Source organism: Triticum urartu, chromosome 4 (assembly GCF_003073215.2).
Source record: "Triticum urartu cultivar G1812 chromosome 4, Tu2.1, whole genome shotgun sequence".
Taxonomy (NCBI): Eukaryota; Viridiplantae; Streptophyta; class Magnoliopsida; order Poales; family Poaceae; genus Triticum; species Triticum urartu.
The window spans coordinates 339,861,771-339,887,171 of NC_053025.1; the positions used below are offsets into that span (position 1 = coordinate 339,861,771).

The following is a 25,401-nucleotide window of genomic DNA, read 5'->3' on the forward strand; positions in this document are numbered from 1 at the left end:
CGCGGCATTGGGGACTGTGCAATATGGCTCAATATGTAAAGTTCTAGTACTCTACTACTCTGTAGCTTGTGGCGTTGCACGCATGGACTTCACTCCACTATCGGCTCTATAAAAGAAATTCCTCTTGATGTGATTTTTTTGTGTCGAAATGGAGGAAAAAGCTTCGCCTCATCTCATTCATGATGAAGGAACTACTAACAAAGTTCGACGAGATCCATTACACCTCCACAAATGGAAGCGAAAAGCCTAGTCTCGCTGTATCAAATAACTCAAATGTTCTTCCCCCACAGTAACCATCGCTGATAAATAGGCTGCTAGTGTGTGCGTGAGAGGAGCGGCTGAGTAGGCCAGCTACATGCTGGAATAGAGCACCGAGAGTACCCACAAAGCAGGTGTACTTTCCCTGCATTGATAGTACAACGATGGTTCTAGAGAACAGTACTACCCTCCACTTCCAACTGTAGCTCCTTGGCCATGAGATTCAAGAGTTCAAAACTGGTGCACTATACTAGAAGTACAATACTACATCGACTACTAGTTGATAAAGTAGTAGTAGTACTACTAGTACTACTACAGTACGAGTACATGCTACTCCCTCCGTTCCTAAATATTTGTCTTTCTAGACATTTCAAATGGACTAAAACATACGGATGTATGTAGACATATTTTAGAGTGTAGATTCACTCACTTTGCTTCGTATGTAGTCACTTGCTGAAATCTCTAGAAAGACAAATATTTAGGAACGGAGGGAGTAGTAAATAATAGCCTCACCCCTTCGCTAAGGAACGATCGAGGAGGTACAATTGGAAGGGACGAGGCCCTGCGGTTACTACGCTCTTATCTCCTCCTCACCAATTCCCCTCCCCCCGAAGAGAAGGAAGTTCATCGCTCCTCCCATGGATTCGTCGCTCCTCCTCGTCGGGGCTGGGAGACCATGGACGACGATCCACTGGGATAAATCGCACGCCGCTCCAACATCCTCACCGCTGCAAGACTCATTGCTTCCTGCACCAACTATTTCAAGATGGTGCTTAAACAGGCTTGGGAAAAATGCCATGCTTGTTGGTCTTCCATGCGTCCTCGAGGAGAAGCTTCTTCTATGGGACAATCCTTTGAACAGTCTACCACTCCCTAGCCATGGTTGCACGTTGACTCCGCTAGAGTTGCCGACGTTGAGAGGTAGTCAGATTTCGTCCGATGAGCAGGTCAGTCATGGAGTTTGATCATATAGTACTTAGTTATTCCATTTACATCCTGTAATTTCTCCACTGCCCACCGTCTTATATATAGGTCTGGGTCGGTGCCAACAAAGATTGTCTTGCATACCTCCGGCCGGATACCACCATCATTTTGCACGACATCCACAGCAGTGTGGTCATTTCCGTAGACTCCTTCTCAACCATTGGGATCGGCCTTCTAGACTCGCTGGGCTTGAATACGTATGATGATGCCTACATGAGATTGAAGAAGAGAGCAATTGTGGACCCGCCAACCAAGCGACGCGGCTACGATGATTACTATCTCATCACGGTGTTCGACATAAGGATTGCCATCAATGCAAGAGGCAGTAACCGCAGAGGTTGGCACATGTTGGTCGCGACAGATTTGTACCCCTACACGTTCGAAGATGCCGTGCGCCATCTCGGCTGCATCTTCATGGTGACAAGCCAGGGGAACTTGTTTCATCTGGTTGCCATCCTACGGTACGGGAGATTACAAACGGAATGCACAAACCATCATTTGCATCCCTAACGGTACTCCATTATTTTGCAGGGACCAGTCATCCCCTGATCAAAATAAGATCGCCGATCCTAGATGTGCATTTGCATCCGCGATTCGGTCTAACCTGAAACCTTGTAGGTGACTTTGGCATATTGGGAGCAACTATCTTAGCAGTCGTTACCCATGGTACCACTACTATGCAACATGGTCACACAATCCACCACGATCGGACCGTCACCATCTACCCAGGTATTCCATTTAGTATTATATTTTTTAACCCTCTCGCCTTCTCTTTCGATGTTGTACTACTTACTTACTAGTACTAGTAGGAGTACTTTTTACCTTGGAGGACACGTATAGCTAGCTAGGCCCTTGAAGACTTGAACCCACTAGCTGCCACCATTTTTGTTTTTCCATGTCTTACTATCTCATCCATGTAGCCAAGAGTGGCTCTATATAATAAGCCGGTTATTTTACTTCCTCTATACCGGAGTAGTACTATTTGCTGCATAGTATTACTCACCGCCATATTTGAGCACAACATTATTATGCAAGGAGCTTGACTGTGTACGTCACCATGTGTCCAGATCTGAGATGCCGCGTGTACCAAATGAACGGCTCCAAGTTCGAGTCCCGTGATGCTACGTGGGTGCCGAGGAACACTCTTGGAGAGTACTCTCTTTTCATTAGGGATAGCTACCCCATTGTGAAGCGGATGCCACCTTCCGTGCATGACACCAAAGGTCTGCCGTTCATGAAGCATGGTTGTGTCTTTAGTGCACACCGTCGAATGAACGACATGCTGGGACACGCTATCCCTGATTTATGCCGCTTCAGCTTGGATGAGTCTCCATCGTGTGGAACCAGACTAGAAAGCTGCAACAATGATTCATGTTGCCCACCGCTATGGATCGTGCCATCCATGAAGAACACGTGGGACTGGAACTTGGAGGAGAACATGTAGCCCATCTATAACGTGTAAGTGGGGTATGGTAAATTGTGAACGGTAGCGCTGTGAATATATGTAGACTAGTTATGCACAAATTTATCACATGAATTGGACATGAACTTGTGTGGCATACTGGCATTTGTCCTTTAGAATTTATTACTAGTAAATGTGTTATCTGTACGTGCAACTTGTGTGGTTGTTGCACATGCTCCAACATGCTCTTTGAGAAAAAAAAGGTGGCACCGCTTTGGATATAGGTGACGTGGCGGCATCATATAGTAGCATCGTTCGCTATAGTTTTAATACTCCTACTAGGATGACAACTCCTATAAAACCTTGCTCTTGGTTCTTTGCCTCTTTGGGAGGTTCAACAGTTCGTACTCATGTGAACCTCTTGCACTTGGCTCTTCGCCTCTTCGGAAGGTCCAACAATGAAGATACTAGAGTACAATATGCTTCTAGCAATCTGACATCGATTGAACTTCTGCACGTCCACCGCAAGGGCGAGGGCGAGCGAGAGGGTGAGGGAGAGGGCGATGTAGTCAAAACCCTCTCCTCGTCCTGCGAGCCACCGCGCGCGTGGGCGAGGGAGAGGCGTAGTAAGCAAGCTTCTCCTCGCTCGGCGAGTTGATGGAACACATCAAAGTAGTACTAGTACTAGTCCTTTCTGATTAATATGGCTTAATTTGAAACGAGAAAAATACACCGGCGGTCAATGTATGTAACAATACGCTCTTTACGGTCACTATATATAGTTTTGCGGTGATTATACGATCACTAGCTCATCGTAGAGCACCGTATTGCACCCTACTGACCGGCCACATAGTCGACGTGGCACTTTGTTGACTGGTTAAAATTTCACCTGGTTTCTGGGTCCCACCTGTCAGTTGGCATAGCAAAGAAATCAGTTAAACAAAACTTTACGCAAGCGCAATAGGAGTGTAACCCTTCCGCGCGAATGACCTTGGCTGTGTATGTGAGTGCATGCACGTGTACTCCCTCAGTCTTCCAACAAAGAGTGTACATCGGCTAAAAAGCAAAGAGAGTACATATACACTTCCAATGCATTTAGCCTTTAATCTAAAATCGATATTGATTGACTAATGCACCAACTTGTGCTCTAGCTATACGCTACATGTCTATCCTTAATTACTGCATGCAACAACCTTCATTTAATCTTCTTTTCTCAATGGTCGCATGGACACATAAGGCTGCTACTTTTGGGAGTTAATTATGCCCTGGTCAATGTGTAAATCTCTCAATGTACAGTCTTTCACGGACGTAGGGAGTAGGTTGATCACTTGAGAGTTAGCGTGTGTGTTGTGTCGTGTGCTGTGTGCCGCATGGGTGTGTGAGTGTTGCGTGTGTCCATGTGTACGTGTGAGTGTTGCATGTTGCATGCATGCATGCATGAGGCTTTTACTCCCTCCCATTGACATGTTCATATGTCAAGCTTCCTTTGTTCCCTCCATGTGGTGATACTCCCTTTGTTCCCAAATACGGAGTAAAAGCCTCCCTCGGTTCCCAAATATGGAGTATTTGTCTTTCTAGAGATTTTAACAAGTGACTACGTACGGAGCAAAATAAGTGAATCTACACTCTAAAATATGTCTACATACATCCGTATGTTGTATTCCATTTGAATGTTTAAAAAGACAATATTTAGGAACTGAGGGAGTAGCAAATAAACATTAAGTTCTCTTGTTTTTCCCTCCTTTGTCACGGTGCACAACCAAAGATGACTTATTCACCTGGATGGAGGGAGTAGATGGTCAGAGTTTGACACAAAATTAATGCATTAGTAAACATAATTTTTTGAGGAAAACGAGTGCATTAATTGAGTGTTTTTGCAAAATACAAAAATTATTCCACCACTCATCATCTACCTTGGTTGATGAGATTTTTGAATTGAGCCCTATAAACCGGAAAGGAGGTAGTATTAGTACTCCTACATTATTGACGCCCGGTGCCTTGGCCAATGTTTCATCGTGTTGGATAGGATGAGGCTACTTTGGATGCATCGGTTGAAAGTGCAACTATCCCTGGGTGGTTTTGGTAATTCCTAACAACATATAGCTCATTGAGCTAACATTATTCCAAGATTAATATTTCAGGAAAAGCTCAATGAATGGCATGGCATGGATGAGGAAAGTGGACCCCTCAAAATACTAAGGACAAAAAGATTGGCTCAAGCTCAAAGCTCAAGACTCTACATTTTATATTTTAGTGATCCAAGATCACATTGAGTCTATAGGAAAAGCCAATACTATCAAGGAGGGATTAGGTGTTGCTTGATGAGGTTCTTGCTTCATAGTGCTTAGTGATATGCTCCAAAACCCTCAACTACCTTCCCACATCCACATATGACCTAAACCAAAAGTCAAACTCGGCCCCACCAATTCTTTCTATCCGGCGCCACCGAGTTCAGATGTCATAGCCACTGCCACAAACCCTAGGCAAATCGGTCTCACCGATAGGGATCTCGGTCACACCGAGATGGGGTTGTAATCTCTCTATTTCCCTTCGTAACGTTTCGGTCCTACCGAGATGAGTGATCGGTCCCACCGATATTGCAATGTAAACTCTCTGTTTCCCTTTTGTAACATTTCGGTCCCACCGAAATGAGCAAATCGGTCCCACCGAATTTACCTGACCAACTCTCTGGTTAGCTTATTACCAAAATTGGCCCCACCGAGTTTGTGTAATCGGTCTCACCGAGATCACGTTATGCCCTAACACTAACCATATCGGTCCTACCGAGTTGCATCTCAGTCCCACCGAAAATCCTAACGGTCACTAGGTTTACTAAATCGGTCCGACCGAGTTTCTCAATTCGGTCTCACCGAGATTGGCAAATTGTGTGTAACGGTTAGTTTTTGTGTGGAGGCTATACATACCCCTCCACCCACTCTTCATTCATGGAGAGAGCCATCAGAACATACCTACACTTCCAATACACATTTTCTGAGAGAGAACCACCTACTCATGTGTTGAGGCCAAGATATTCCATTCCCACCATATGAATCTTGATCTCTAGCCTTCCCCAAGTTGCTTTCCACTCAAATCTTCTTTCCACCAAATCCAAATCCCGTGAGAGGGAGTTGAGTGTTGGGAAGACTATCATTTGAAGCACAAGAGCAAGGAGTTCATCATCAACACACCATTTGTTACTTCTTGGAGAGTGGTGTCTCCTAGATTGGCTAGGTGTCACTTGGGAGCCTCCGGCAAGATTGCGGAGTTGAACCAAGGAGTTTGTAAGGGCAAGGAGATCGCCTACTTCGTGAAGATCTACTGCTAGTGAGGCAAGTCCTTCGTGGGCGATGGCCATGATGGGATAGACAAGGTTGCTTCTTCGTGGACCCTTCGTGGGTGGAGCTCTCCGTGGACTCGCGCAACCGTTACCCTTCGTGGGTTGAAGTCTCCATCAACGTGGATGAACGATAGCACCACCTATCGGAACTACGACAAAAACATTCGTGTCTCCAATTGCGTTTGAATTCTTCAAACCCTCCCCTTTACATTCTTGCAAGTTGCATGCTTTACTTTCCGCTGCTCATAGACTCTTTGCGTGCTTTTCTTGTATTGTGTTAAGATTGCTTGACTTGTGCTAAGATAGCTAAAATCTGCCAAAGACTAAAATTGGGAAAAGGATAGATTTTTAATTGGTCAAGTAGTCTAATCACCCCCCCCCCTTCTAGACATACTTTCGATCCTACATCGGTGCTTACATGGGGTGCTAAGCACATTAAAAACTTTAGCAACTAAAGCTCCCAATGCATAGGTGCTTAACTTGTTGGTGCTAAGCATCCTTTATTTAATGATTTTGTAACTATTTCTTCATGCATTGGTGGGATTCTTCCATTTAAGTCTTTTGTCTAGGTTCTCGCACTTAGTACTGGGGTCACCACACTTATCTCTCTCCTTTTAATTACCATGCCACATCAGACTTTTTGCCTACATGGCAGCCTTAGCACCTGTACAAGGTGGAGCATTGTGAGTTTCCTGAGCGTACATGCATAGGGATACTGTTGATAGGAAGTCTTCGCGATCCATTATTCCCATCTCGGTCAGAGAGAACTATTCAACTAGTCTTCACAGTGAAGTGATAGTACACACTGCAGTAGATGGGACACTTAATTAATAAGCTGAACCAGCATGTTGGTGTTACTAAATCAGCCTTACCCAATACTGCCATCATGTTTGCAAGTGGAGCACGCTTCCGCAAATACGACTACGCACCTCTCTCCTCCATTAACTGACATATGGGCCCTCTTGAGGTAGACCCACATGTCATCGGCGTAACTATTTACACTCCAAAGGACGGTATATCCTCGTAGTAGTACAAGTAGAATTGAGATTTAATGCACTTTCTTCCCTGTCTTTCACTTTTCTTCCTCCTCTCTTCCCCATCGTCAGCCGCACACCATTTCCCCCGCTCACTGCTTGCCCGCACGCGCCATCTTCCGTGGTAGCTCGCGCGTACCATATCCCCCCGCTCACTTCTCGACCACACACGCCATCTTCTTCGCTCGCCCGCCCGAATCCACTTGCCCGCTGGCTCGCAGGCACTGAAAACCCAGTCACTCAGCTCCCTAAAATACCCTATGGCAGAAACGACTGACACACAGAGCCGCGATTGGAATTCCCTCCCCGATGTTCTCTTGGAGCAGATCTATAATCGTATGGACCTGCTCAGCACCGTCCGTCTGGCCGCATGCTTGGTGTATTTGAACCGTCTACTCGTCTACAACCGGCTGGCTCTCTTCAAGACACCCTGCTTGCTGATGCCCGATCCTCGCAGGTGGCCCAGACACCGACTTGACGATCCTACGGAAGTTGTCATGGTGCCCCTCGACGTGCTACCACTACCCGTCCACATGTCCTTCATGTGTGGCCACTACTGGGCAGGCATGAAGGCCAACAGGATCGTCCTCATCCACCAATCCGATAATCCATGGCGTCTCGTGGATATCTACACCCAGCAGCAGATCACCCTTACATCATTGGATACCACTGCCATCGAGCCTCGCGGCCCACCGAACACTCCTGCCTACTACGCATAAGACACGTCGAGCTTTTGGCTCGACCTCTGTTTGTTGAAGGTTGTAATCTACGAAGTGCCCACACCATCAGAAGACTACATGGATTACAAGCTCATTGTCGTGTTCAACATGGGATTAGTCTATCTGGAATCTGGTCGCCATACATGGTTATGGATCATGATCAATCCTCTTCAGCCAACATTTGTCTGATGCTATAGTGCACGATGGCATCGTTTATGTGATTGACGCATAGATTGGCTGCCTATACTGGTGGAATCTATCGTCATGTAATTGTTCTATCTCATCTCATCTTTACCTTATGAATACGACTGCCTATTCATTGTTACAAATTTATAATATATAGGCCTGTTCGGTAATTCTCCCGCTCCGTGAAATCTAAGAATCTGTAGAGCGCCTCCTTCCCCACTCCGTGATTTTAAACTACGGCTCCTCCAGCTCCCGGAGCAGAGTTGTGGAGGAGGAGGGAATCCGAACATGCCTATAGTATGTCTATAACCACATAATTGCAATATGTTCCTCTCATTTCCTAGATTTTTATGACCACACATGTTATTGTTAGAGGTGATATGAGAACAATTGGCATCTAATGATTGTTAGAATAAATATTATGAGTATAACCTCATGATTTCTATATGTTACTCTCATTTCCAGGATTTTTATAACAATACATGCTATTGCTTGGAGTTGATATGATAACTGTAGTAAGTGCTATGGTAGAATATGAGTACGCCCTGTCATATCTGTTTTCCTCTCATTGGTACATGATGTTTGAACCATGATATATTGCTACAATATGAAAGCCATTGGCTTATTTTTCTAACTTTGGGTATGATTATGACCACGACATTGCAATTCTCTGTCTATGATATGTGTCACTGTTATAATAATAATAATTCCACACATACTCTGAACATGATTGTTTATTTTTGTCCTTTTGGTCTCCAATTTGAATTGTTGCAGCAGACACAAATGCATCGGCCTTCATGATTCCAGGACCTGGAATCATACCAGCCGATGGGTGGTGGTTTATTGCTCGTTCAGCTGATGGCAGTCATTTAATGCGCATTTCCATGTACCAAATTGACCAAACCATTTCAACAAACCACATGTAGTACAATGCCTGGGGCGTTCGTGACATTGATGGCTATGGCTGCTTCGTGTTCGAGAAAGATCCTAGCTCCGTTGGGCCAGGCGTATTCAACTAAAGGCGGGTTTACAGCCTCGGTAACCACTGACATGTTCCTCGGGCTCAATTATCCGATCGTCCAACCAATCATCGATTATATCATCGGCGATGATTACCGTGCTATGCAACTTCCATTCGCCAGGGGGAACTGTGTTTACACATCATACCATGGGTTTCATGAATCACCATATCTAGAGATTTGTCGACACAGCTTGGTGCCAGATAATCTTCAGTGTGTGAAAGGCATCAAGCTTCCATGCGATGGATGGCTTTTGCAAACCCGACATGCGGCGATGTGGTTCATTCCAATAGCAAATATGCACAACTTGATTCGTACTGATATCTAGATTGAGCAATGTATCCTGCTGCTGTAGCATGACCCTCTTTTGTTGGATATTATGTACTATTGTTAGCTTGAAGCACTCCTCTGGTTTGAAGGATAGATACCTTTCTGGGATCAAGTGCATCCTAACTCACCTGTGTAGGATGTACTGATAATGATGATGGAGATGTTGTGCAGAAGCCATATTGTGACGCCCCCGGTTTGACCGTACACTAATCATACACCCAAACGTGTACGATCAAGATCAGGGACTCACGGGAAGATATCACAACACAACTCTACAAATAAAATAAGTCATACAAGCTTCATATTACAAGCCAGGGGCCTCGAAGGCTCGAATACAAGAGCTCGATCATAGACGAGTCAGCGGAAGCAACAATATCTTAGTACAGACATAAGTTAAACAAGTTTGCCTTAAGAAGGCTAACACAAACTGGGATACAGATCGAAAGAGGCGCGGGCCTCCTGCCTGGGATCCTCCTAAACTACTCTTGGTCGTCGACAGCGGGCTGCACGTAGTAGTAGGCACCTCCCGAGTAGTAGTATTCGTCATCAACGGTGGCGTCTGGCTCCTGGACTCCAGCATCTGGTTGCGACAACCAGAAAGAAAGGGAAAGGGGGAAAAGGGGGAAAAGGGGGAGAAAGCAACCGTGAGTACTCATCCAAAGTACTCGCAAGCAAGGAGCTACACTACATATGCATGGGTATCAAATGGAATAAGGGTATCATATGTGGACTGAACTGCAGAATGCCAGAATAAGAGGGGGATAACTAATCCTATCGAAGACTATGCTTCTGGCCACCTCCATCTTGCAGCATGTAGGAGAGAGTAGATGGTAAGTTCACCAAGTAGCATCAAGTAGCATCGTATAGCATAATCCTAACCGATGATCCTCCCCTCGTCGCCCTGTGAGAGAGCGATCACCGGTTGTATCTGGCACTTGGAAGGGTGTGTTTTATTAAGTATCCAGTTCTAGTTGTCATAAGGTCAAGGTACAACTCCAAGTCGTCCTGTTACCGAAGATCACGGCTATTCGAATAGATTAACTTCCCTGTAGGGGTGCACCACATAACCCAACACGCTCGATCCCATTTGGCCGGACACACTTTCCTGGGTCATGCCCGGCCTCGGAAGATCAACACGTCGCAGCCCTACCTAGGCACAACAGAGAGGTCAGCACGCCGGTCTAAATCCTATGGCGCAGGGGTCTGGGCCAATCGCCCATTGCACACATGCACATTGCGTACGCGGCCGGAAGCAGAACTAGCCCCCTTAATACAAGAGCAGGCTTACGGTCCAATCCGGCGCGCGCCACTCAATCGCTGACGTCACGAAGGCTTCGGCTGATACCACGACGTCGAGTGCCCATAACTGTCCCCGCATAGATGGTTAGTGCGTATAGGCCAGTAGCCAGACTCAGATCAAATACCAAGATCTCGTTAAACGTATTAAGTATCCGCGAACACCGACCAGGGCCAGGCCCACCTCTCTCCTAGGTGGTCTCAACCTGCCCTGTCGCTCCGCCACAATGTAACAGTCGGGGGCCGTCGGGAACCCAGGCCCACCACTACCTGGGTGGAACCACCTGCCCCTTCAGCCCCCATCTCCGAACAGTATCACAGGTAATGTAACTGTGTAAAGTATATTGTATATGCCCGTGATCACCTCCCGAAGTGATCACGGCCCAGTAGTATAGCATGGCAGACGGACAAGAGTGTAGGGCCACTGATGGAACACTAGCATCCTATACTAAGCAGTAGGATAGCAGGTAATGGTAACAACAGTAGTAGCAAGGACAGGCTATGCATCAGGATAGGAATACCGAAAAGCAGTAACATGCTACACTACTCTAATGCAAGCAGTATAGAGAAGAGTAGGCGATATCTGGTGATCAAAGGGGGGGGCATGCCTGGTTGCTCTGGCAAGAGAGAGGGGTCGACAACTCCGTAGTCGTACTGGGTAGCAGCGGCGTCGGTCTGGGTGTCTAGCGAGAGAAGAGGGGGAAGGAACAATAAATATTTGAGCAAATAGATGCATAACGATGCATGACAAGACACGTATCGGTGCTAGAGGTGCCCTAAAGCGGTATGAGGTGATACCGGTGAAGGGGGGAAACATCCGGGAAAGTATCCCCGGTGTTTCGCGTTTTTGGGCAAAGGAGCTGGAGGGGGAAAGTTGCGAGTTGGATATGTTAGGGGTGCGTGGCGGACGAACGGGCTGCGTATCCGGATTCATCTCGTCGTTCTGAGCAACTTTCATGTAGAAAGTATTTTCATCCGAGTTACGGATTAAAAGATATGATTTTCTAAAGATTTTATTAATTTCTGGAATTTAATTAATTAATTAATTAATTCAAAAATGAATTAATGACATCAGCATGATGTCATGCTGACATCAGCAGTCAACCGAGTTGACTTGGTCAACCTGACCAGTGGGTCCAGTGGGACCCACCTGTCATACACTGTCTATGTTAATTAGAGATTAGGCTAAACAAACTACTGTTTAATTAACTAACAGATTAATTAGATTAATTACTAGGATTAATTAACTTAATTAATTTAGTTAATTAATTTATTATTTAAGTTTATTTTATTATTATTATTCTCTTCTTTTATTGGAAACGTTCTGTGGGGTGGGCCCCCTAGTGTCAGTGGCACAGGGGCCGTAGTGGGTTACGGGCGCTACGGGCGGGTCATGCGTTGCGGCGCCCGACTGGGCGTTCGCCCAAATCGCCGGGGCGAGGAGGGCCGGGGCAAGGCCGTGACCGTGGGCGTCCGACGGGGCGCGGCGTCGCCCGAACGGGCACGCCGGCGAGCAAAGGCCCGAGGCGACGGCGGGCCGCGGGCGTTGGCTTGGCCGCGGCCGAAGGCGGAGCAGAGCGGGGGGAAGCAGGGGCGCCACGGGGTGCGGGCGCGTGCGCGAGCACGGCCAGGGCACGGCCCCGACGCGCGTTCGGGCACGGAACGGCGCTAGCGACAGTGAAGGGAAGAGGCAAGGCGCAGGGGGGGCGCGGCCCGGCACGGTGCGGTGTCGCCCGGGAGGGCCGCCGACGAGCAGCGCCACCGAGGGGGCAGGCGAGGCCAAGGCCCGTAGGGAAGTGCGACCACGAGGCGAGCGCGTACGGGGGTGGCGAACAGGGGCACGCCGGGCGAGGCGAGGCCACGGTGAGCACGGGCCGGGGCGCGACGAGCGCGACACCGGAGCGAGGCAAGCACCGGCGAGAGGGGACGGGGAGCAAGAGGACCGGGTTCCTCACCGGGGTGCGTAGGGAACGGGCAGCGTGCTCGATGGAGGTCAGGAAGGACCGTGGTGGAGGGAGACGGGGACGGCGTCGACGAGGAGGAGGCAGGCCGGCGGAGAGGAGGAAGCAGGCCGGTGGGGAGGGCTCCTGGCGGCGGGGTCGTCGAGCTCCGAGCGCCGGCGTGTGGTGGGAGCGCACCGGGCGGCTTTGGTCTCCTCTGGATCCCGATCCAGATCGGGAGAGAGGAGGGGGTGAGTGGGTGCGGGGATTGGGTTAGGGTTTCCCCCCTGGTGGGGTTATTGAGGGGAGGGGTTGGGCCGGTGGGTGTGGCCGAATGGGCTAGGTGGGTTGGCCCAGTTGGGCCACGGCCCAGGGAGGGGGGCTTTCTCTTTCTTTTTTTGTTTTCTGTTTTCCCTTTTTGTATTTTCTTTCTTTCTGTTTAAATCATTTTAAACCATTTAGCCATTTTATAAAAAAGTGTTTGTTGCACCATAATTACCCTTGTATTAGTTGTCACCGTTTGTACTTTTTAGTTTTGACATTTGAAAACTTTACTAGTTTGACTTGAGTTTGAATTTGAATTTTGAATCGGTTTTTGAACTAACCCGAGATTAACTACAGTGACAGAGGTGACGCGACATCGTTAACGAGGGATTACTGTAGCCTAATTATCCGGGCGTCACAATTCTCCTCCACTACAAGAAATCTCGTCCCGAGATTTAAGAGGGGAGGCAAGGGGGAAGGGATTGGGTTACCAAAAATCTAACTAATCTTCTCGGTCTTGGTTCTCCTTGAACAGGTCGATCCATTACATTGACGTCTTCATTCCTCTGCTTCAGGTCATCATGGTGAAGTCGTCCTTTTCTTCGGGATCTCCAACGTACTTACGAATAGGTAAGGGGTAACTGCGGAAGAACGGACCTTACAAGGTTGGCTATCTAGCAGATAACTCAGGGAATGTGGTAGAAAGTAACTCTCGAATAGATAATTAAGAAAATATCGAGAGTAAAGTAAGAAGGTACCATGAGAAGTTTCAAATGGATAGGTAATCGTTCGATGTCTGAAACAACATGCGAAAGGGGTCCAGAGCAACGAGATTGAATATTGCGTCTGTTACTAGAATAGATCACTAGGACGGTGGCCCGTGATCTTTCCTACGAAGCCAAGCGTGAGGAATGACTTTAGAAACAGGGGTGTACAGGAGAGTCAGGTTTCGATCCTGTGGAACTGTGGGTTATGGGCCCACCATGTGGTTAAAAGTAGGAAGGTCGGTGATATCTTGCACGATCGTGTAAGCAAGGCATGTCAGAGGATAGTCTGTCGGCCATGTTGGCAACAACATAGGTACCAAGGGCGAGGGACGAAGAGAACCATTTTCCTGCTCGTTGAACGAGGCAGACCAGTAGGCAAAGTTCTCGTCCATCGGTGGTTACCGGAATGTCATCAACAATAGTACAGGGTCTTACTGACCGAGTTGTACACCATGGTGTTTACATAAGCCGGGAGATATTTCTGCTTAGGTCATATAGATCACAGAAAGGTTAAACAAAACAATGGAAAGGAAATTATGTCTATCAGATTAAACCAAACAATGGAAGGGAAAATGTGTTTAAACACATATTTCAAGGGTATATCCTTCCCAAGGACAAGCAGAGCAAGATATCCTTGATAGGATATAAAGTAGAAAACCCTTTTAGGTAAGGGGAGAGAAATTTCACGACATTACCCATACAGCTGTGTTTGGATAATTGAGCAGGAAACATTTAGCATTGGGCTTTAAATTTTCTTGTTGAAAAACGGAGTACCATAGACATGTTTCGAGATAGCATTAACATGGTCTTCAAGCAAAGGTTGGACTTTGGATACACAAAGGATTCATCAGGAAGAACTTATAGAATAAGTCTTACCATTTCCTCGTGGAAGAATAGATAACCTTGCTAGAAGTAAGCTATAACAATAGGTCCTCCAGCCAAGTGTGCTAGGCATGACAACACCTTACCGGGTCACATAAAGACCATTGTTATAACTCTTGGGAATATGTTCCAATCATCATATCTGACCGAGATTCAGATCTGATTGGTGTCAGGATAACTCAGACTCAGAATGCTTGAGAAGAAAGGTGCAACACAAGCTGTCGAGATGACATTGTAAGATTCTCGGGAAATGAACTATGGGAGTGAGTATCAACACAAGAGTTCATCATTAAACCAAGGAGAGGTGAGGAGGTGGCTGATTGACTCAGCGATAATTCATTGACATTTCCAAAAAGGATGGATTTCCACAATTATGTGAACAAGGAGATAACATTAGCCAGATCAAATGACTTAATGATGTATGCTGGAGGAAAACATACACAATTAAACATGGGTTGAAAGGTGCACCCGAAATATGGGCTGGGTTGCACGATCAATGTTAGAATGGTGACTTGACGAACAAAAGAATTAGAATGAAACTCGACCATTCACTTCAAAGCAATAGGGTTGCTAGAAGTTTTGAATTCACACATCATAGTTCAATTGTCGGTATTCCGGTTAGAAACAACACGGGTACCAAGAAAGAATGGTGATGGTGAGAAGTATCACCATACCAAGAATTCTTAAGAGGTGGTGAAATTCTCACGACCTTCTTGACATAAAAGATGGTAACACTCCGCGGTAGAACATAACATAAGTTGGATAGCAAGGAACTAAAGGTACAACACAAAACAAGATCAAGTTTGTGTTGAACGGAAGGCAATAATGTTGTCGATGATAACCCAAATCTTCGAGGGCAAAGGATGGTATTTCTCATCATGAATTTGATTGATATTTTGGAAGAGCTTAGAATGTTGATAATGATCACGACACATTTGTTGAGAGATTACCTGAAGATGTAATCGATCAGCGATGACATCAAGTCAAAGGAATGATGAAGAAAGAGGTTATTGGAACCATGGGTACGACACAAACTCGAAAACGAGCTTGTTGTCCAAAGCAAAATGATATGATGAGGAAAGATCGACATAAGCTTAGCTCATCGTCAAAAATTTGTGTTCTGGGAAGGACCAGGTAGCACAGTTAAAAGTTTGCACGATAATGATATAGTCGAGTAGGCTAGGAATGACTTGAAGGATTATTAAACTCATAAGCAACGAAGATTACTTAGAGTTATCAAACCAGAGTGCGGAATCGGTTTACTTACCGGTGTTCTTGAGCGACTAACAACTCAGAACCCATGAGAAATTGGAATCAGTGAGAAATAATAGCTGATGGAGACTCATAAGATGCAACATAGTTCTTAGATATTCTCGAGATACCAGAGGGTAATACTCGACGGTAGATCAAGGTAGAGGTTACACTGGTGTATTGACTTGCAAAAGACAAGTGCTTTAACTTGTCCGAGAAATGAGATCAAAGAGAAAATATGGTCGAAACCACGATTGCATAGGATCAGTTCACAGATACCAGATGATATTATATCAACGAAATAGTTATTATTACAAGAAGCTTCTATGGTAGGATCTACATCGTGTCCATGGGCATGAACACAAAGTTCAAGGTCGACTCCCACTTCTTCAATGTATACCCTTCCATTCACCTCTCACTCTCGAAGAAGTTGTAGTGTTGAGATTTTATCTAGCAAAACACTAGAAGAGTATGACTCGTGAAAACTTTCGAGTTTACACATATTAAGGAAGGCATAGGTTCAACCCGTCAGGGTATCGTGGAAACATATACCACAAGTTTCAGTACTAAATACAACAAGCTCGAAAGCAGAGCATGGTTGGTCAATCAGAGGATAGGATTTACCAATGGAGAAAGAACTTCCAAAGGGATTGAATATGAAGGACGCTATCGGATAAAATCCAACAAAGGATCCGGTGGTCCTCAAAGGATCTGATGTGAGCATCGGTACTCAACCAGAGGAAGAAACAATGCAAGGAGATCAGACTATAGAAACAACTGACTAATTCAAAGCTCAAATGCAAAAGAATTATGATTTCCGACCAAGGGATCAGAAGCAAACACTCTGATTAAGGATGGATAAGTTGCGTATGCTTATGGGTACAATTGATGGCAATCCGATTGGTCGAGAACCAGCTCATGTTTAAAATGATGTATGGGCCGGAAAGATAATGTAGAAGGGTCGACTGATGATTGTGTGCATTCGCACACATGTTGAATCAGTAGGATCAAAATGACGGTGTCAAAAGATACTAGTGAATATTGCCAGATATATGGGAAGCATCCATAATGCAAGTAGACAAGTATTTGCAGAGCAATAAAGCTGCTAAGGATTTTCGAAGGATTGAATAGTATTTCAAAGACTTTTGTGAAACACCTGAACAACTGGGGATGAGCGGATACTCGGAAAGTGTGAGAAATTATTCTTAGGGGTATTCAGGTGGTAAAGAACTTCAAGGAGGATTCTCGGAACAACGAAGAGCAGTTCGTGGCATCTTGTAATAACAAGATCAATGGGATTGAATGTAGGCAAGTGTATGCAAAAATCCATACGGATATAATAGTGGTAGGGAATTTGCAAAGGCGGTGGGCACAAGCGTCTCGCGAAAACATCGAATAGCATCTTCGGAACCTTCTCGTGAAGCAGTCGATCATCTCGAATGAAGAGGCTCTCCGGCAGGAAGTGGTAACGAGAACCTAGAGTTATAATTAGTAAAATCATTTTACCCGAATAGAAGAGATATCAGAATCCCAGAGTATAAACGAGGAATAAAAGATCCTAATACCACCCGATGGCGACGTGGGGCCGTAAGCCGCACAGCCATGTTAGTAAAACAATTTTCATCGACTAGACTCGACTTCGGCCAAGGAGTATGGAAGGGGGATTCCTACAGGCAGTCGGCTCTGATACCAACTTGTGACGCCCCCGGTTTGACCGTACACTAATCATACACGCAAACGTGTACGATCAAGATCAGGGACTCACGGGAAGATATCACAACACAACTCTACAAATAAAATAAGTCATACAAGCTTCATATTACAAGCCAGGGGCCTCGAAGGCTCGAATACAAGAGCTCGATCATAGACGAGTCAGCGGAAGCAACAATATCTTAGTACAGACATAAGTTAAACAAGTTTGCCTTAAGAAGGCTAACACAAACTGGGATACAGATCAAAAGAGGCGCAAGCCTCCTGCCTGGGATCCTCCTAAACTACTCTTGGTCGTCGATAGCGGGCTGCACGTAGTAGTAGGCACCTCCCGAGTAGTAGTATTCGTCATCAACGGTGGCGTCTGGCTCCTGGACTCCAGCATCTGGTTGCGACAACCAGAAAGAAAGGGAAAGGGGGAAAAAGGGGGAGAAAGAAACCGTGAGTACTCATCCAAAGTACTCGCAAGCAAGGAGCTACACTACATATGCATGGGTATCAAATGGAATAAGGGTATCATATGTGGACTGAACTGCAGAATGCCAGAATAAGAGGGGGATAACTAATCCTATCGAAGACTATGCTTCTGGCCACCTCCATCTTGCAGCATGTAGGAGAGAGTAGATGGTAAGTTCACCAAGTAGCATCAAGTAGCATCGTATAGCATAATCCTAACCGATGATCCTCCCCTCGTCGCCCTGTGAGAGAGCGATCACCGGTTGTATCTGGCACTTGGAAGGGTGTGTTTTATTAAGTATCCGGTTCTAGTTGTCATAAGGTCAAGGTACAACTCCAAGTCGTCCTGTTACCGAAGATCACGGCTATTCGAATAGATTAACTTCCCTGTAGGGGTGCACCACATAACCCAACACGCTCGATCCCATTTGGCCGGACACACTTTCCTGGGTCATGCCCGGCCTCGGAAGATCAACACGTCGCAGCCCTACCTAGGCACAACAGAGAGGTCAGCACGCCGGTCTAAATCCTATGCGCGCAGGGGTCTGGGCCCATCGCCCATTGCACACATGCACGTTGCGTACGCGGCCGGGCAGACTAGCCCCCTTATACAAGAGCAGGTACGGTCCAATCCGCGGCGCACGCCGCTCAGTCGCTGACGTCACGAAGGCTTCGGCTGATACCACGACGTCGAGTGCCCATAACTGTCCCCGCGTAGATGGTTAGTGCGTATAGGCCAGTAGCCAGACTCAGATCAAATACCAAGATCTCGTTAAACGTGTTAAGTATCCGCGAACACCGACCAGGGCCAGGCCCACCTCTCTCCTAGGTGGTCTCAACCTGCCCTGTCGCTCCGCCACAAGTAACAGTCGGGGGCCGTCGGGAACCCAGGCCCACCACTACCTGGGTGGAAGCCACCTGCCCCTTCAGCCCCCATCTCCGAACAGTATCACAGGTAATGTAACTGTGTAAAGTATATAGTATATGCCCGTGATCACCTCCCGAAGTGATCACGGCCCAGTAGTATAGCATGGCAGACGGACAAGAGTGTAGGGCCACTGATGGAACACTAGCATCTATACTAAGCAGTAGGATAGCAGGTAATAGGTAACAACAGTAGTAAGCAAGGACAGGCTATGCATCAGAATAGGATTAACGGAAAGCAGTAACATGCTACACTACTCTAATGCAAGCAGTATAGAGAAGAGTAGGCGATATCTGGTGATCAAAGGGGGGCTTGCCTGGTTGCTCTGGCAAGAGAGAGGGGTCGTCAACTCCGTAGTCGTACTGGGTAGCAGCGGCGTCGGTCTCGGTGTCTAGCGAGAGAAGAGGGGGAAGAAACAATAAATATTTGACAAATAGATGCATAACGATGCATGAAAAGACACTATCGGTGCTAGAGGTGCCCTAAAGCGGTATGAGGTGATACCGGTGAAGGGGGGAAACATCCGGGAAAGTATCCCCGGTGTTTCGCGTTTTCGGGCAAAGGAGCCGGAGGGGGAAAGTTGCGAGTTGGATATGTTAGGGGTGCGTGGCGGACGAACGGGCTGCGTATCCGGATTCGTCTCGTCGTTCTGAGCAACTTTCATGTAGAAAGTTATTTTCATCCGAGTTACGGATTAAAAGATATGATTTTCTAAAGATTTTATTAATTTCTGGAATTTAATTAATTATTTAAATTAATTCAAAATGATTTATGACATCAGCATGATGTCATGCTGACATCAGCAGTCAACAGAGTTGACTTGGTCAACCTGACCAGTGGGTCCAGTGGGACCCACCTGTCATACACTGTTTAGGTTAATTAGAGATTAGGCTAAACAAACTACTGTTTAATTAACTAACAGATTAGTTAGATTAATTAACTAGGATTAATTAACTTAATTAATTTAGTTAATTAATTAATTAATTAAGTTTATTTATTATTATTCTTTCTTTTATAACGTTCTGTGGGGTGGGGCCCCACTTAGTCTGTGGCAAGGTGGCACAAGTGGAGCCAGTCAGGGGTTTTAGCGTGCGGCCTGACTCTGCTCACGGACGCAGGTCCCATGGCCGTTGCGCGCTCCGATGTCTGGGCGTTCGCCCAAAATCGCCGGGTGCGAGGAGGCCGGGGGCAATGAGCCTGTGACTCGTGGGCGTCCACTGGGGCGCGGCGCTCGCCGAACGGGCTACGCGGCGAGCACAAGGCCGAGGCGAACGGACGGGACCAGCGAGCGGTGCTTCGGCCGCGACGAAGGCGGAACAGAAGCGGGTGGGGCGGGGGGCGGGGGGGGGGAGCAGGGGTGCGCCACGGCTGAGAGTTATGCTGGCGCGTGCCGAAGCACGGCCCCCGACGCGGCAGTTTCCTTTATACATGCAATCAGGTCGCCGTCCTATTCGTACCATACTACCGATCTTTACGTTTTTTTTCCTGCATTCCTTATACGTACCTTTATAATTCGGATTAGTCAACTGGGCACGTGACTAAGCCATTTCGGGCACGGAACAGCGCCGGCGACAGTGAAGGGAAGAGGCAAGGCGCAGGGGGGGCGCGGCCCGGCACGGTGTCGCCCGGGAGGGCCGCCGACGAGCAGCGCCACCGAGGGGGAAGGCGAGGCCAAGGCCCGCGGGGAAGCGCGACCACGAGGCGAGCGCGTACGGGGGTGGCGAACAGGGGCACGCCGGGCGGGGCGAGGCCACGGTGAGCACGGGCCGGGGCGCGACGAGCGCGACACCGGAGCGATGCAAGCACCGGCGAGAGGAGACGGGGAGCAGGAGGACCGGGGTCCTCACCGGGGTGCGTAGGGAACGGGCAGCGTGCTCGATGGAGGTCGGGGAGGACCGTGGTGGAGGGGGACGGGGACGGCGTCGACGAGGAGGAGGCAGGCCGGCGGAGAGGAGGAAGCAGGCCGGTGGGGAGGGCTCCTGGCGGCGGGGTCGTCGAGCTCCGGGTGCCGGCGTGTGGCGGGAGCGCACCGGGCGGCTTTGGTCTCCTCTGGATCCCGATCCAGATCGGGAGAGAGGAGGGGGGTGAGTGGGTGCGGGGATTGGGTTAGGGTTTCCCTCCTGATGGGGTTATTGAAGGAAGGGGTTGGGCCGGTGGGTGTGGCCGAATGAGCTAGGTGGATTGGCCCAGTTGGGCCACGGCCCAGGGAGGGGGGCTTTCTCTTTCTTTTTTTGTTTTCTGTTTCTCTTTTTATATTTTCTTTCTTTTCTGTTTAAATCGTTTCAAACCATTTAGCCATTTTATAAAAATGTGTTTGTTGCATCATAATTACCCTTGTATTAGTTGTCATTTTTTGTACTTTTTAGTTTTGACATTTGAAAACTTTACTAATTTGACTTGAGTTTGAATTTGAATTTTGAATCCGTTTTTGAACTAACCCGAGATTAACTATAGTGATAGAGGTGACGCGACATCGTTAACGAGGGATTACTGTAGCCTAATTATCCGAACGTCACACATATATAGCACAACACTATTCTAATTTCAGGATTAGAATATGGCGCGATGTCGTGTTCCCGAAACGGTATGCAGTTAAAAAAGAAAATTAAACTAGCCCCACCACTCGCATCTTATCCCTAACCTCCCACAACTCCACCCCGCCACCTGGATCGGGATAGCACCACCGCACCTCTGCCTCCTCCCTTTGCCCTGACCACCTCCGACGCCGCGCTCCACCCCCGACCACCTCTGCCTCCTCCCTTTGCCCTGACCACCTCCGACGCCGCGCTCCACCCCCGACCACCTCCGGAACAACAGCCCCGACCTCTCCCCCCACCCCTGCAACCCCACCCGCCGCCGCCCCCTGCAACTCAGACCACCGCCGCCCCCGGTAACCCCTCGTGACGCCGCCCCCATCAACCTCGCCCGCCGCCACCTCGGCAACCCCTCATGCCGCCGCCCCCTATACCTGAAGCCAGATGCGGCTGCGGCCATCGTCAGGCAGGGAGACGGCAACTGCCACTCCGGCCTTCTCCCACGCAGCGGCTGCAGCACATAGCTGCCCCCTTCATGAAATTGACATGCATCCCTGCCTCCTCCCTGGATCCTTGCTGCAGCTTTCGGCCACCTTCAAGTTCTGACGGCCGTTCGAGCTCGCCGGCGTGGAGTACATGAGTCACCGAGCATTGAATTTTTGTTGTTGTTTGAAAACTGATTATGATGCTGGCATGCCTCTTCATTTTTCCCTGCTCAATACATTCCTGACGCCCTGGCCGCTGCTTCCCCTAGGGCCTCTGTGTCGCTGCCAAGACGTATCTGTGCGCCACCGTGACTCGCCCCACTGCGCACCAAGCTCTTCTTCATCACTACCCCCTCCATCTTCAGTTTGGTTCTGTATCTGCAGCTCAACTTCCTTCTAAAACTTGTTTGTTCCTTCTGGAACTTGTTTAGACCGTATCTTACAGCATGCTGCACTTCCTAACGTTCATGTGACTGCTACTAGAACACTACTCTAGTTTTGTTCGCATCTTCTTAGCATAATAATTAGTATGGTAGTTCAAGTTCTCTGGAATTTGTTTCTTCTATTTTTAGTATAGATTCTTCCTTGTGTGTAGTTCAAGTTCTTTGGGATTTTTGTTTTGAAGACATGGGAGAATAATCCTGAGTGGAAAGGTCATATGAATTTGGGGCATTTATCTGAGTGGTAAGTTCAGGTTCTATTTGAATTGCAACCTATTGGTTACAGAGTTCGTGTGGAAGATGTTGATTGTTGTGTGTATGTAGGGGAGCACAAAAAAACTTCTGGCTGACCCAGGGTCGTGGATGCTGAAAACATTTACAGACTTGGGTGACGGAAAAAGGTGGCTCCTCCTATGAATTATTGATTCCACACTTTTGTTTGTACTTACCAAAAATGCATATGCAGTACGATGCTCTGCAGAATTTTCATCAATTATGCTGCCTATATTGAAAAATGGTTAAATAAAAGATTTGTGACTACATTCAGGGAGTTTTCTCTCCCTTGTTTCTCATTTCTTTGCGTCTTCATACCTGGTTAGATAATTTTCGAGACAGACTGTTGTATGAAGCTTATGATCTCAGTATACACTGCATCCTTTAAAATACTTGAACTTGATAATTCATTGGCTTACTAATCGATCGAGGAGATACTTTTATACCAAACATACTGCTACATGAATCTTATTATCTAGGTATGAATAAGTTTAAATCATGTGCTAAAAAAGAATGTGCATGAAGCTCCAATGCACCCAGATAAGTTTAGATGTATATATAACATTGCATGTATTTCCTACAGTTGGTATAGTTTCCTTGGTTTCTTTGATTGGTCCGGTACAGTTTCCATCATTGGATGAATATACCCGTTTGGAGTTGGTACAGTTTCGAACAAGATCCACTCTTGTTCTCCTTTTTTTGTCTATATTCTCAGCTGTAGCAGAGATTCCAAATAAAAAACATGGCCTTTATATATTCATGCATATTCAGACTCACTCATCTCACTCGTTCCATTCATTCGTTAGGAGGGGACATGCTTGTCTGTTTGAATCTACAGTGCAGCAGAAAGTCGCAGCTCCTCTTTGAAACCAACTCAAGAACATCGATCTGAAAGCATACGATGCTTTATGCTACTACCACCGACCGATGCCCACTGCACAACGCGCTGATGAACCCCTACACGTATTTTGCCATCTCAAAAAATATATGCATAGGATGCTCTGTTTGTCTTGTACTACTATGCTAAAAATTTGCTTTAACTTTTTTTGTGAAGGTCAAAATATTGTGTTCGAGAAGGTCAAGTGTGTTAAGTGTATCTCAGCAAGTTCAAATAATTTAAATATGCAAAATGTTGTGTTCTAGAAGGTCAAGTGTGTTATGTGCATCACCTTGCCCCCATTGAATCTTCTGCATTTCTTGTGTATTCTTCAGAAGTTCAAGTCATCGTAAGTTTCCTCGATTGAGCTACTCTTATGAAAAAGTTCAACACAGAGGCAGGTCTATGTGTGCAGACCAGGGAGGATGACGAACCATGCCTGGTGCCGCTACCCTCGTGAATGGAGGAAGAAGGTCACCACAGAGGCAGGGAGAAGGTCACATAAGGTGCACGAAGATTGTTAGAGTTCAGGAACAAGGGGTGTGTGATCTTTGTGCTGTTTTTGGGGTGCAAATTAACATGGGTATGCAATCTCACGTCCTTTGTATTCTTTGAGATGGCCTCCCTTAGCCTCAAAACCATATTGCATATAAATATGATAGTCCCAATGCTATGGTCACGTGTAAAGAAAATTAGATATGCGACTACCGATTTTTTCTTCAGGTGGTCTTCATCATCGTTCTATAATTCAGATGTTCCTTGGTTGAATGTAGTTCCATCGTTCCACCTCAACACTGATTCCTTCAGCTAGATCTCGCTTGTTATTTTGTATTTTTTTCTTTTCTGAAAAGAATTTGCTCGTTATTTTGTATTTTTTTCTTTTCTGAAAAGAATTTGCTCTGGAACCCAGATCCAATGATGTAGCTTTGGCTATTCTTGAAAACATGGAGAAAATTGTACATGCTCGGTCAGTCAAAATTTTGGCTTTAATTTATCTTTTGCGAAGGTCAAAATATTGTGTTCGAGAAGGTCAAGTGTATTATCTCAGCAAGTTCAAATAAATTTAAACATGCAAGGTGAAACATCGGAGAGTTGTGATTTTCTAGAACTTCAAGTGACAAACAAATTTGAAAAGAGCGCAAAACAAAATTTAAGTCTAGAAAAGTCACTTCAAAACACTAACAAGAAAAAGAATGTTCTCTTTGTCATCAAAGGAGAAAGGAAAAATTAATGAAAGGGGTATGCATTTTACGCATTTTTGAAAAGAACTAAGAAGTTCGAATTAAACTAATAGAGTAGTTCGATCTTAATAAATAATTCACTTTTTCTGTTTCTGTAAGTAATACCAAGAAATTCAAACTAAAATAACGAAGTAGTTCAATCTTAAAAAAATACACATTTTCCTATTTCTAAATAATAAAACAAAGAAACTCACATTAAAATAACAAACTTTTTGTTTGTATAAATAGGAATTTTCCCGTTACTAATGAATAACACCAAGAAGTCCAAAATAAAAAAATGAAGCTATTTGCTGTATGTAAAAAACTCAGATTCCCCCAATACTAAAGATTAAAACCAAGAAGTTCAATTTTTAAAAACTAGGCAGTTCGATGTATATAAAAACTCAAGTTTTCTCGTTACTAATGAATAAAACGAAGAAGTTCAATTAGAAAAAAACATAGTAGTTTCTTATTTATTTTTACAAAGTTGGATTTTTCTGGTTACTAAAGAATAAGACCAATAAACTCAATTAGAAAAGATAGAGCAGTTTCTTATTTAGTTTTACAAACTTGGATTTTCTAGTTACTAAAGAGAAAAACCAATAAGTTCAATTCGAAATAACGAAGAAGTTCGAAGTTTCAAAAAAATCTCCAATTTTCACATTTCTAAGAATACACAATGAAGTTCAAATAAGAAAGGTAGAGCGATTCAATGTCTATAAAAACTCAGATATTTTCACATAACCTAGAGAAGTTCATATTGATGACTGCCAAAAGTTGACGTACTACAAAGTGTGTATTTGTATGAAGAA

At 46.1% G+C, this 25,401-nt stretch overlaps 1 long non-coding RNA gene across 2 annotated transcripts; it reads left to right on the top strand.

The window, feature by feature from the left end:
* The first annotated feature begins 21,414 nt into the window (after window positions 1-21,414).
* Window positions 21,415-24,141, top strand: LOC125551624. Of its 2 annotated transcripts, XR_007302952.1 has the most exons (3): window positions 21,417-22,463; window positions 22,544-22,620; window positions 23,299-24,141. It is a non-coding gene; the product is annotated as an uncharacterized LOC125551624 (long non-coding RNA). The 2 variants fall into 2 exon arrangements; XR_007302953.1 differs by having other exon boundaries at window positions 21,415-22,463; window positions 22,544-24,141.
* Window positions 24,142-25,401: the final 1,260 nt, after the last annotated feature.